The sequence below is a fragment of the Pseudonaja textilis genome, chromosome 3 (genome assembly GCF_049901715.1).
Source record: "Pseudonaja textilis isolate UNSWEBS1 chromosome 3, rPseTex1.2, whole genome shotgun sequence".
NCBI lineage: Eukaryota > Metazoa > Chordata > Lepidosauria > Squamata > Elapidae > Pseudonaja > Pseudonaja textilis.
In genome coordinates this window covers 45,910,115-45,924,534 of record NC_141992.1, presented here as the reverse complement: position 1 = coordinate 45,924,534, position 14,420 = coordinate 45,910,115, and positions in this window count along the sequence as shown.

The window sequence follows — 14,420 nt, the reverse complement described above, 5'->3', positions numbered from 1 at the left end:
GAGGGAGGGAGGGAGGGAGGGAGGGAAGAAAGGAAGGAAGGAAGGAAGAGGCTGGTTTATCTATTAGGTAGAATGAGGCACCTTTGAAATGCTTCAGACCATAGATATTGTCATAGAACAGGCACTGATATATTGGAAAATGGTGGTCAGTTTACTTTGCCACTAGCCCTATATTCCTTGATCTAGCTTGTTGCCCTTATTTAGAGGAGAGGACTCTTCCAGTATTCAGGTAATACTCAACAGTCTACACCAGAGGTCCCCAAACTTGGCAACTTTCAGATTTGTGGACTGCAACTCCCAGAATTCCTCAGCCAACTATGTTAGCTGGAGAATTCTGGGAGTTGAAGTCCACAAGTCTTAAAGTTGCCAAGTTTGGGGACCCCTGGTCTACATAGTACTATTTTATGCCAATTTTACAGTTATAAAGCTTATATAAAGGCCATCCCACATAGGAAAGGGATGCAGAGAAGAAAAGGCTTAGTTTCATCTGTTTAGACAACCATTTACAATGCACATGGTGTAGAATTTGGCATGGCATGATATACCTGTCTTCTATTAAGAAGATATGTAGCTATTGTTTAATATTCAAACATCCAAGAATCATAACTACAAGTTACCAAGTATGTGGATTATACTTATAGTTTTCATTCAGATTAAACTTGTTGATTAAGTAAAATTATAATCACACCTATCCTTGTCTTGTTAGATCTCTGCATACTGCACACCAGAACAACTAGACACAAGGACAGTTTTTTCCCGAACGGCATCACTCTGCTAAACAAATAATTCTCTCAACACTGTCCAACTATTTACAAAGTCTGCACTATTATTACTGTTAATCTTCTCTTCACTCCTTATCACCCATCCCCTCCCACTTGCGACTGTATGATTGTAACTTTGTCACTTGTATCCTAATGATATTGACTGTTTCCTAGTATTATTTGATTGCTTATTGTACCCTATGACTATTATTAAGTGATGTGTCTGATGATTCTTGACTCTTGGCAAATGTATCTTTTCTTTTATGTATACTGAGAGCATTTGCACCAAGACAAATTCCTTATGTGTCCAATCACACTTGGCCAATAAATAATTTTATTCTATTCTGCTCTATCTTTCTGCAGCACTTGGTACCATTTATATTTTTTTAGATCACTAGCAAAGGATAGGATCTAAACTTTTTTCAGTAGTTTCTTTCAAGTAGGCGCCTGCTAATACATTTCCTCCTATCATCATTCTTATCCAGCATAACGATGTGGAGCATTTAAACCTTAAGCATATTAAAACAGCAATTAAAATACATTTTGGGGTCCCTAGTTTTCCGTGGGAGATTATTTGGTCTTATTGCTTCTGCCCTTGCTCCATGCCTATTTCTTTCTAAAAGAGATGACAAGATCACAGAACCAAAACATTCAACAAATATCATGCTCAGTTTGTCCATGGTCTTCATCGACCTTTATTGAGGAAACAAAATAGAGTACTTTACATGGCAATGTTTCTACATTTTAAAATTGCTTGAAGTTGATCATGCAATTGCTTTTACTCTGGCTGAACTTTGGCTTGTGAAGTTTTCTACTTGCTTTCAATGTTCAGTCATTATGCCTTGCAGCTCAAAAACTATTATCCAATGTCACAGCCATTGCATTAAAAAAAAAAAACATCTCATTCCCAGCCATCAATTTTTAGTATGTGCAGTGTGAATTTGGGAGCAAACTACCTGGCTATCAATATGTGAGTTTGGTAAATCCCATTAAATGGTGATGATGACATGATTGATGATATAATTCCTCACCCATTTTTTGCTTAGGTGTTTTTCCCAATGGCCGAAGTGCTGGGTGTACATTGCAAAGTGCAATCTTTAGAACTCCCTGCATATGGGAGGTTAGGAGAGTTCAAATTCTCACTTTAGCCCATGTGCTGCTGTTTGCTGCCAGAGCCAATTTTTGTAAGATGGATGACCATATAAATATGACACATAAATAGAATGAATGAATGAATCAATCAATCAATCAAGTGATATAAGAGTTCAATTATTATTGCTTAAGGTTTTTTTTTGACAGAACCTGCAAAATGGGCTAAAAAATGTGAAAAGGAACACAATCCACTTCATTGATAAGGTTGTCTCTGAAATTTAGCAGGGAACTCTATGGAGGTTGTTTGAGGTAAGAATGTCTCCCTCTGGGAAGAGAATTTTCCCTTGTGTCCTCAAAGCTTCCATTTTGTCATTTGAGTTGAACTGTGGTTTTTCTAGAAGAAACTGGATAGGAGGACCACATAATGTGAATGTGGCCTTGCAGGATTAAGGCTCTCACACATAAACTAACAGAGATTGGCCCTAGTACTGTATGGGTTAACCACCTTGTTGCTCATTGTTCAATCTAAGCAAATATTTGGACTGTATTAAAGGCAGGAAATATCACATTCAGCCTTCTATTCATCAACACAACCTCCCATCTTTTTTAGCAATTTGAAGGATGTTAGGATGCTTTCGCATGAATTCTGTTTATTTTCCCACAGGGTGCCTTGAAACATTATGCTTGTGAGCAGGCATTTTTTCCACAAAGTTGGTTTCTCAAACCAGGCTAAAAGTCACAAAGGGGATGGTGCAAAGCTCTTTTCTATGTGGATAAAACTTTTTAATGACATAGAATAATATAGAAATCACTGGACAAATTTTCACATACATTCCACCAGATTTAATTAATCTTTGATGTGAATATAAGTATAAAACTTTTATCAGTAGAATATTTGCTTACAGACCAAGTTGTAAGCCAAAGATAATTTAAAACCATAATTAATCAGATAATGCATACTTTTACATACTGGAAGGAAATGTTGCAATTGCCATCACCTGGATTTTGCAAAAAGGATCTAACTCTCAAATGTAGGGCTTAATTTTTAAGGAATCGGAGCACCAATTTCTTTGCTGCCAACTGCAGAGCTCCTGCCCACTCTGAGAATTGGCAAGGGCCTCTCCATTTGGGCTTTTCTGACCAGGACCTATAGAAATCTGGTAGAGCTGTAATAAAATTACAGGTACTTCTTGTTTAGCTACCATAGAAACATAGCAACTCAGTCAAGTAAACAAAGTGGTTGCTAAGTAAAACTGCAACTGTGCTTATGATTTTTCTTCAGCTTTCCTTTGCTTTTCAGACCTATGAAGATTGTAAATATGCAAAGATTGGTCACAAAGTAGCTTTTTCATCATAGTCATAATTGCAAATGGTCACTGTACAAGGCAGTCAATAAATGAGAACTATATCTCAGCTATAGATTATCCACTACTATGGTAAATGTAGCTGAACTGCTAGTCCAGTGCAATGGTGAACAAGCAGATTTGCAATCATAACATCTCACAATCTTTATGGAATCCCACAAACCATTCATAAAACCCATCTTTGGTCATATGAATTTTGCCATTACATTATATATAATGTTACTTGTTTGCCTTTTGACTTGTCTACTTAAACCACATATCGTGCCAAGCCACAGTTAAACCATAATAAATTGCTTTTTCACATCATACTAAGCCATAAACTATGTTTTAAACTGGAAAGCCTGGGTTCCCCAACCAAACTATGGCCAATGTATGATATAAACAAACTCAGTCATGTTATGCCTTCTTGCTATAATACTGTAGAGTAGATAGCATACTACTGTATGAATTGTAATGCTATAGATTTTTTTCTACAACCCTTTTTGACTAAGTCTTCTTAGTTCCATTCTGTTTACTATTCTCCTGCTGGTAGTTTTTTGCCAAAGGTTCATTAAAGAACAGATTCTTTTTCGGGACTTGGAGGGTTGCCTAATATTTTTCCCACATGATGGCTGAGACTCTCCCACCCTTTAAAACTCAGGGCTGCGTCACACTGCCTGGCTCACTGGCCTCTGGGCAAGTTGTTACAACCAGGGAGGTCACAAATTACTAACCTTTTCTTGCATTATGTTAGTGGTGAAGGGGACATGAGAAAGCCTTGGGAGAGTAGATGGCAGATAGAAATCAGCTTCCAGGTCATCTAACAGAACTTTGTCTTGATACAAACTACAATCTCACCAAGGGAAGAACTGCCTTTTTCAAATCACTTCAGGCTGTAGAGCCCGTTTAAATTCAGTGAAGAAATGTCTGTGGCCAGTGACAGCAATATAGATGAAGGCCTGCCAATTAATTTTGTACCCTAAATCACTGTGCTCAGCGGGACTATACTTAAACTCTATTTGAATAGGCACAACTTTTCCATGCCAATAACTCTTTTACAATTCTCAAAAGAGGAATGTATACCTTGTGTGCATCCATGCACACATTTGCTCCCTGAATGGGGCTGATGAATTAAACTGTAGTCCTTAAAATGTATACAATAATATAACTGACTTCAAAGTTTCCTGATGTTGGGTAATACATCACATAATTGTTGACTGGGAAACATTGCTCTCCAGATACTGTTGAACTCTTAATTAGCCAGTATGGCCAATAGGGTGTATAAACCACTATCCTGGCGACTTTGTTTTGCCTATCTCTGTCATACATTCCCCACATTAATTGAAAAACATGGCAGGGAAGAACTGATGCCAAACTGATAATTTTAACGAACAATTGTTCATTTATATATTCTTTTATGTATTACTAGGAAACTCATATCCAACAAGATTGTTAAAACCCGCTGGGAGAATTGTCTGTGTGTACCATATTTATCTATTGCACTTTCTCCCAGGGCAGGTTAGTCCTCTGGATTCAAATGTCTCATTAAAAAAAATGTATTTTCAATTATCTCCCCCAATAGCCAAACTAGCTCTGTAGAAATTAACAGCTGAGACCTAGGGAGAAATCTAAAGGATCCCAATCAAGCTTTCAAAGACAGCATTGTGCTTTAGAGCTATTCAAGCCATGTTATTTTAATGAGGAAGGAAATAATTCAAGTAGCTTAGGGGGATAGAAGCAGAGGAAGCAAACCCTGCCAGTGTCTCAGAGATATAATATAAATGAAAAGTGTAAGGTTTAAATAGCATATGTAACTCATAGAACTATCGAATTTTAGAATCAGTTTGATGCAAAGTCATCCATTTCCATCCCCATAGTGTCTGATTGTACAACTTCTGCTAGCATACCTGCAGTGAAATACTTTGTTCCATTAGGTCAGAGGTCTTCAAACTTGGCAGCTTTAAGACTTGTGAACTTCAACTCCCAGAATTTCTCCTCCAGTCATGTTAGCTCAAGAATTCTGGGAACTGAAGTCCATAAGTCTTAAAGTTGTCAAGTTTGAAGAGCCTTGCATTAGATCTTACTGTTTTTTTCTTCTTCCATTGTTTGTTTGCTGGTACAATTTCTTAAAATGAAATGTAGCTTGAGCAGAGCATGTCATAACTTCAATCATCTTCATTCTAACCATGTTAATGGAAGCAGCAATGGTAGGACTTTCAATTCTAGGCTGCACAAATCCAGATGACCATTAGTTCGTAGTGGAGAGTTAGGGTTTCTTATAACTGTGCATCAATCTAATAGTCAGCTGGATTTTTGTAGCCCAGAGGGTTAAGATAGCCATTTAGGATTTTTACCATTTGTGAGTTGTACAAATCAGCTGGAGCCATCTGATGAGTTGAGATTAATACAAACTGTTACCCAGAAAATACTGCCATGTGCCTTAACAACTTAGCTATCCTTTGTGTCAGTGCCCTGTTCACATATAATTATTAGTTTTGCTTAATGAAATGTGATGCCTACCATTACATCTTAGTATGACTATTATGGCATGTTCATCAAACCATGATTTGGAAACATTCTAAATTACAGTTCTATGGTTGCAATAGTAGGAGAAGGACTTTTTATAAAGACTTAATTTTAGGAGCAAGATCTTTGGTCAAAACTGATTCATTAATCTGATCAACCTTTCATCTCTAAATAGTCCCCACCCCCAATCGCCATTTGTCATTCTAGTGACACTTTATATATGACAATCTATATATATCTATCCTATGGGATTTCTAAATTTCCTATACCGGAGGAAGTAGAAGTTGTTTTGTTGAGATTCGTGTCTCTACTTTCTAACTTCAGAAAGACTCCAGAATGTATAAAATAAACTATTTTAATAAACTGTTAAAAGCGGCTCTTGGTTTGCTTTTCCTTGCTAACGCTAGTGATGCCAATATTGGCAGAGCTAAGGCTAGCGTTAGCCAGGAAATAAGAACTGAGAGTTTCACTAGCGCTAGTTTTGCTAGTGATAGTGAAGAAAGGAAAACCTCCCATTTCATTTCCTCACTTCCTCATTTCCTTAGGCCCTCCAGCATTAGCATCACTAGTGTTAGTGAGGAAAAGCAAACCAAGAGGTTTTCTTTTCCACACTAACTCTAGCCTTAGATTCACCTGCATTGTTTGTCACTCAGAAAAAGACAGCTGCTTGTGAGATTGTGCCATGTGGCTCAGCAAAGAGTATGTTGTGGTTCACCAGCTGCCAGCAGAGCTGGCGGCAGACTCGGACAGTGAGGAGTTTGGGGAGGGACTTGGGCCAGTCCTGGAGTGCTCTGCGTCAGAGGCAGAAATGGGGCCAGGGCCATCTGACATTTATCAGATGACTTCGGAGTCGGAGATAAATGGGGAAGAAGAACAGCTGGAGCCTGTTCCAGATGCACGTATGCACAGAGCTGTCAGGAGAAGGGAACAACTAAGGAATGGGTTGACTTGGAAGAAAAGGCACAAGTGGACACTGAATGGCTCCTTCCCTAGGGAATAAATATGAGCAAAAAGGGAGGAGGTGCTTGGAGGAGACAATTAGTTCACATATTATTGTGAAGATTTGCTTATCTGAGATCGTGCCTCACAGAGACTCCTTGCCAAGTATTTCCTTTTACAGTGTTGCAACTGGAAGATCTTGGCCTGGCAACTATCCAAGGACTGATAAAGTTCTGTTCTTGAACGTAATCCTGGGAAATATTATTGCCGGGACTTTTCTGGGTGTGAATGCCAGGAATTCACATTGATCAAATAAAAAGAGGGGTTTTTTTGGACAAGGAGTCTGTTTCATGACTCTGTTCAGCCTGGGTCAGAATAGAGTGGCCTATCCTTCTCCCGTGCCCTCACCTCTAGAGATCTTCAAAGACAAGAGTACGATTTGGATGGGTGGAGGATGGGAAGGAGCATGTAGATCCCAGTGGGGTGGCAAAGCAAGGGAAGGAGACCTTAGTTGTGAAAGAGGCCAGAATAACAGAGTTGGAAGGGACCCTAGAGGTCTTTTGGTCCAACCCTCTGCTCAGGCAGGAAACCCTTTATATTTCAGACAATGATTGTCCAATCTCTTTTTAAAGACCTAGAGTGTTGGAGGTTCTGGAGGCAACTAATTCCACTGATTAATTGCTCTAACTGTTAGGAACTTCCTCCTTAGTTCTAGATTGTTCTTTCCTTTATTAGTTTCCATCCATTGCTTTTTTGGTGCTTTGGAGAATAGGTTGACCCCCTTTTTTGTGGTAGCCCCTCAGAAATTGGAACACTGTCAGGGGCGGGATTCTGGGGGTTTGCAGGGGTTCAGGAGAATCCCAAATCCCACTCTTGGCTGGCCGCCCTCTCCTCTCCCCTCCCAGGAGTCCCCACATGGCCCATTTTGGGTGCAAGTAAGTGCAGGGCATGTGTGGAGTCTCGGGGAGGGTGAAAAACAGGCCTGTTTCCAGTTTCCAGAACCTCCAGAGCCTGGGGAGACTGTTTTCACCCTCCCGGAGGCCCAAGGAAAGCCTCCGGAGCTCAGGGAAGGTAAACACACACACACACACACACACACACACACATGCCACCATGGTGCAGGAGGCTGACTAATCCACGCTCACTATGGCCACGCCCATCCAGCAACTGGGCAGAGAAGCCATTGCTAAAATTTTTGAAGCCCACCCCTGTACAGTGCTATCAGGCCACCCCCAGTCCTCCTTTTTATTAAACCAGACAAACCCAATTTCTGCAACTGTTCTTCAAGTTCAAATCCCTGCCAATTTCTGCTAATAGATGAAAGCAGGGGTGGAATTCTACCAGTTCGCACCTATTCGCTAGAACCAGTTGTTAACATTCTAAGCAGTTCGGAGAACTGGTTGTTAGAAGAAATTATTGGCCTAATCCTGTAAGGAAGGCAGGAAGGAAACATTCTGGTGTTGCTTACAGAAACTGCCTCTCTGTTAACCCTTACATCATTCTTGGCAGGACTAGACTTCCTGTCTCAGGAACTTCTCTGGAGTTTTTTTCCCCTCCTTTGCTGGTACTTTGCTTGTGTGGAGTGACCATTCAACGTTACAATGGCACTGAAAAAAGTGACTTATAACCATTTTTCACACTTATGACTGTTGCAGGAGATGCATGCCTCAATGTAAATGATGTTGAGTTGGCCACGCCCAGCCAGTCACATGATGACCAAGCCATGCCCACCAACTAAGCTACACCTACAGAACCGGTTGTAAAAAAATTTGAATCCCACCCCTGGATGAAAGGTACATGAATGTGCTAGGTGAGCGTCTGTTTTTGTGTATTTTGTCTCCTGCTGGTTCCATCATAAGCAACAGTCAATTAGGTACCCCAAAGCTGTCCTGCTCTCCCCACCCTCATCTTTCAGAAGCAAACTGAATAAAAGAATATTCCCAGACCTTCATTGTCTCTTGTTAGCATCCATCACTATTAATGCCGCAATGGATAAGGAAAATTTGATGGACTTTTCTGCAGTTTCTAGAGCAACATTTTTTTTATATTTGGCAACTTATCTGGACCTTAATTCTCAGTATTCCCCTGCCAGGATACTGATTGTGGAATTCTGGGAGTTGAAGTCCATACATCTTAATGTTGCCCAGGGTGAAAAAACAATATGGTGGAGGGCAGGGGTAGGATTCAACTGGTGTTGCTACCGGTTCAGTGACTACATTTTGCTGCACACACGTATAAAATAACCATAGACTGTGCAGCCTGGACATCTGAAAAGTGCTGTGTGCAGGTGCACAACATTTGAAAAGCCACTTTTTTCCTGCTTTTTCAACCTCAGCTGTGCCACGCAAAGCAGCTGAGGTTGAAAAAGCAGGAAATAAAGGTCAGGTAAGAGCCCAGGTGGGCAGGTGGGCCAAACAGCAGCAAACACAGAACTGGTTCTGTGTCTGCTGGTCTTCAGAGCTACCGGATCTATAGAACCAGGCAGAACCGCGGTGTAGCATCCCACCCCTGGTGGAGGGAATCATACAGTTTGAGAAAGAATTATCCTGCCCTTTCTTTGAGGAAAGAGATGGTATATCCTATGCCTTTTGCATTGTAGCGGAAATTTTGAGTAGTTTGGAGAACCGGCAAATACTACCTCTGATTGGAGATTTTACAGTATCCTTCCCCTGCCATGCCTGCCAAGCCATGCCCACAAAACCGGTAGTAAAAAAATTTGAATCCCACCACTGACTGCATGTGAGGGAACATATGTGTCTCTTATTCAGGGATGGTTGCATAGGTGTTCTTTTTATACATCAGTGAATTTTAACATTTCCCACTTGAATACGCCTTGCTTTTCTCTGTCTCAGGAAGTCAGAACCAGTCAGAATGCAGAGCACACACTTCCCACAACCAGCAGTTGGTATTCAGGAGGTGTTTGTGTTGGCTTATCTGTAGCCCTCTTCAACCTCTGCTTATCCATCAACCTCTGGGCAGGATACGTATGCAGCAATGGCTATGGGTAGTTGTAGGCAATTCTAAATCAGTCTTTTTTTTTTTTTTGAATAAATTTTATTGAATTTACAATTAAAAACATAACAACATTACATCTACAACAGGGGGAGAAAGAGGAAAAAGAAAAAAGGGAAAAAAAAAACGCTCGGTCTTGCGAACCGAAAAAGGAGAAAAAGAGGTATAAAAGAAAGAAGAAAACAAAGAAACAGAAGAAAAAAGAAAATACATTAAAAACAGACAGATATCCTTTTTGACAGTCTGCAAGATCCAATTCTCCTACCTTACTTTAATTATACACATCTTATCACTATTTATGCTTAAATTACCCATTGTTCATTGAACAGTTTATCTCTGAGATAACCAATTATACCACGCATTCCAATTATCATAAAATGCTGAAGACTCTTTATTTTTAAGTGCTATGGTTAAATTGTCCATTTCTGCACAGTCACATATTTTCTGGATGACCATTTGATCTGTAGGTATATAGGATGATTTCCAGCACTGGGCAAATGCTAATCTGGCCGCAGTTAGAATATGAATTGTTATATATTTCATCTTTTTAGGTAAATGTTTATCAGAGATCCCTAGTAGGAAGAACTCTGGTTTGTATTCGATTTGTTCTTTGGTTATTTCCTCCAACCATTTTCTAATTTTTTGCCAGTATTTCTGGGCTTCCTTACAGGACCACCACATATGAAAGTAGGTTCCTTCTATGTTTTTACATTTCCAACATTTTGGACTAGAGTTTGGGTTCATTTTCGCTAACCTCGAAGGGGGTAATGTGATAATAATGAGTCTTAATGTGATACAAATTACATACAATTTTGACTATGGTGGGAATCTTCCTTGCTATATTTCTTTTTGTTGCTGTTTTATTTTATTCCTTTGCCTCAAAACAACACCACACACAAATTAACACAAGTAATACACTAACTGTAATGAGGTTCATTCATTATTTTTATTGTAATGTCTGGTGTTAAAGCAAGCAAGAAACACTGACTAATTCTAAAAAAGCCACATGTACCATATATACCACATACAGTATAAGCACTTCCTTAGAAAAACCAAGCCTCAATTTTTCACCAAAATATCATGAAACATGGTGAAAATAAAACCACAAAATGTCCATACATTTTAATTTTTACAATTGGCTTATCCATGAACGGCACATTTTTCAATCTATTTGGTTAAAAACTCAAGGGTTAGCTTTGGTGATGGTGTTCCATCTGACTTATTTAAAATCCTAAAAGACAATGCTGTTAAAGGGCTGTACTCAATATGCAAGCAAGTTTGAAAAACTCAACCATGGCTACAGGATTGGAAAAGATTGATTTACATTCCAATCCCAAAGAAAGGTAATGCCAAAGAATTTCAAAGGCAAAAGGAGAAGGGCATGGCGGAGGATGAGATGGTTAGATAGTATCATCAATGCAATGAACATGAATTTGGGCAAATCCAAGAAACACTGGAGGACAGTGGGGCCTGGCATGTTATAGTCCATGGGTAGCAAGGAGTCAGACATGACTTAATGACTGAACAACAATAATATTTAAAGAGTGTCGGTAGCCATAACCTTGGAACAATGAAAAAGGGATCCATCTCAAACCATCCCCTCCCCTGAATACCCCCCTCTCCATTATTCTTGAGGCTTTCTTGATTTTTCCTGGGCTTTTACTACTTGCCTCTTTCCATATCTTAACCCAAAGGAATTCAAGTTGTAGGTGGAAAGATCCTGGCTCCCTTCTAACAGCAATGCCTCTTCCAGCAATGGAACCCCCTTGCTTTTTATTGGAGGCATCCCTGGCCATAACTGCACTTGATGCTCTTGCCGCTTGCACAGAAGGGTTACTGTGGATTTCAGACCTTCTTTGCCAGAGCTGGAGCTCCTTTCAGAACATGGGATGTCATTAGGCCAATGGATCCATTTGGCAATGCCTCTGGAGGGTTTAGCTAGAAAGAATAAGAGAAGCTTATAGAGAGAACATACTTGGAGAAGCATCAGGATGGAGAAAAAATAAACTTGTAAAATAACTTGTCTATCTCTATCTATCTCTCTATCTCTATCTCTATCTCTATCATCTCTATATCTATCCATGCATCTGTCTGTCTATCATCATCTATCTATACCTATCTCTCATCTGTCTCCCTCCCTCTCTCTGTATACACACACACACAACGCATAAGCGCACTTAATGTGCAGTAGGTCCCTGTCCTATTGTTTATTTTTATTTTTATTTTTCTTATATGTATCCATTTCATGTATTCATAACTATGTTTATACTTATACCTGTTATAATTGCTTGACAAAATAAAATAAATAAATAAAATAAATAAACATTCTATCTATCTATCATCATCAAATTTCTATGGACATCCATCTCACACAGGGTGACTCTAGGGATCATACAATAAAACCAATTAAAAGTCAGTTAAACAAAGAAATATAAAATTTAAATATAAAATTCAATTAAACAAACATAAGTAAAAACAAAATTACAAGAGGGTTAAATAAGAAGACATGATGAACCAATGGGTATATCTGATGGGGGCAGAGGTGGTATTCAGCCAGTTCTGACCAGTTCTGGAGAACCGTTAGCGGAAATTTTGAGTAGTTCAGAGAACTGGCAAATGCCACCTCTGACTGGATATTTTACAGTGTCCTTCCCCTGCCAGGCCCACCAAGCCATGGCCACAGAACCAGTAGTAAAAAAAATTGAATCTCACTACTGGATGGGGGAAAGGCAAATTTTGAGAGTTTTTCAAAAGGCTAACCGCATTTCAAGGGGGGTGATGTTATGGAGGGTGGGGCCACAGCAGAAAAGGCTCATTTCCATTATGATAAAGGAAGTGTCAATTTCAAAGCCCTGCCAGTTCACCATGGCAGAATTGAAGGTCTCGGAAATTATGAAAAGCATGGATATAAGGCTACTTTGTGTTCAAGATTTGAAGAGGAAAAGATAATTCAAGATATACAGCACCCATAGCACTTTTAAAAATCAAATGTTTCTCCCCCCACCATGGGATTTGTGTACTAGGTGTTGATGGAACACAAAACAAGACTCAGTATCTTTACTGAGTTGCTGACAGGTGAGCATTCCTCCCACCCTGCCTTTAGCATTTTTTATATTTCTTCACAGCTCCAGAATGCAGTGACACAAGGACCACATGTATGTTCTCTAAACAGCAGTGAACATTCTTTTACAGGGCAATTTCAGATCATTACTAAGTTTACAAGATTCTCCTTAAATCTAATAAGAGTCTTTCAAGACCGCCTCTACTTCTTACCTTGAGGCCAGAAGCTCTTTAAAGGATAATAACTGTCTGCAAGTTTTCCAAACTGAACTCTGAAGAATAACAGGAACATAAGCAGCGGATATAATAGGTTCATTCTGAAATGCAGTAGATCTAAGATTAAAAAAAATGAAGGAAGGAGGAATGCTTTAGATCAGGGTTTTCCAAACTGGGTGGTATACATCCCTTAGCCAAGTGCAAACAGAGTCCATGGGAGGTGTAAAGAACATTCATGTGAAAAATATGGAAACTAACTTGTCTTTTTAAAATACATTTATACATACTGTTTGGTTTTATATTTTTATTAGAATATGCATTTTTATAATTTTTTTCTTGGTTTTGCTCCTGAATTTTCTTTTGTAAAGCAAAGTTATAAACAACTCCATTGGTTATCCTTATGAACCTCTTTTAGAGTTGCCCCCTTTTCAGGTTTGTCCTTGATTTTTTCCAAGAAATATGGCCACTGTCGTTATAGAGGAAATGTTTAGCAGCGTGTATCTAAAATAATCTCAGTTCCAGTTTGACATGGCTCAGAATCACTGGTAGGAAGCAAGCTCTCCGTGCATGGTGCATGCATGTGTTTTTTTTTTTAATGTGAACTGAATATAAAATTAAACTCAAATTTCCAATCTTCTGGTTAAGTTCCACTGTCTGTTTGACAGTTGGATCATTTACTTCATTTGCCCAATCACACAAATGTATTATCTCTGCTTTGTACTCCTACTGATTTAGTACTTTTAATTATTATTAATTATTGTAGTTACACTACAGTCCTTAATTTAAGTCTAATTTATTATTACACAGTTAATGGTCTGTCTCTAAACAGAAATTCCAATGCATGGCATAAATAGTTATTTACAGATAATAGGATAATACCCAAAACAGGGGTTTTAAAAAATGCATTCACAAAGCACGGACCTTATACACTGACTGGCACAGCACTGACACATTATTGTAGATCAAGACCTGCCATTCTCTTTCTCTCTTTCAATGTCCTGTGATTTATTAATGCCTTAAAGTACAGAATGCAGCTGTGGGTCAGAAAAAATGGGATCATGGGTGGAAGCCTGGCCCATGCACCTCTGGAAATAAGAAGCCATGGTTCAGCTGAGAAGGCAGCATTTCTAGAGAATCTCTCCAGTTTTGCCAAAGTTCCCCATTCTTTGTAGAGTTTGCCTGACCAGTGAGGATCAAAGAATGTTGTTGGGAAAAAATAAGACTTGAGACCAGTTTTCAAACTTGTAGAGCAGAAAACATTTATAACTAGCTATTATGAAAAAGACAAGCAGAGATGGAGCATACACAGAGAGTATGCATACATTCATTCAAGGAGAAAATTTAATTAGAGTGAATTAAATGTGATTTGAAAGAGAGGTGTTCAGCATACAAACTTTCATTCCCATTCCACCAGTAATGAACAGATTACATGTTTTCCAAATCCAGGTAACCCTGCTTGGCCAGAAGCAAA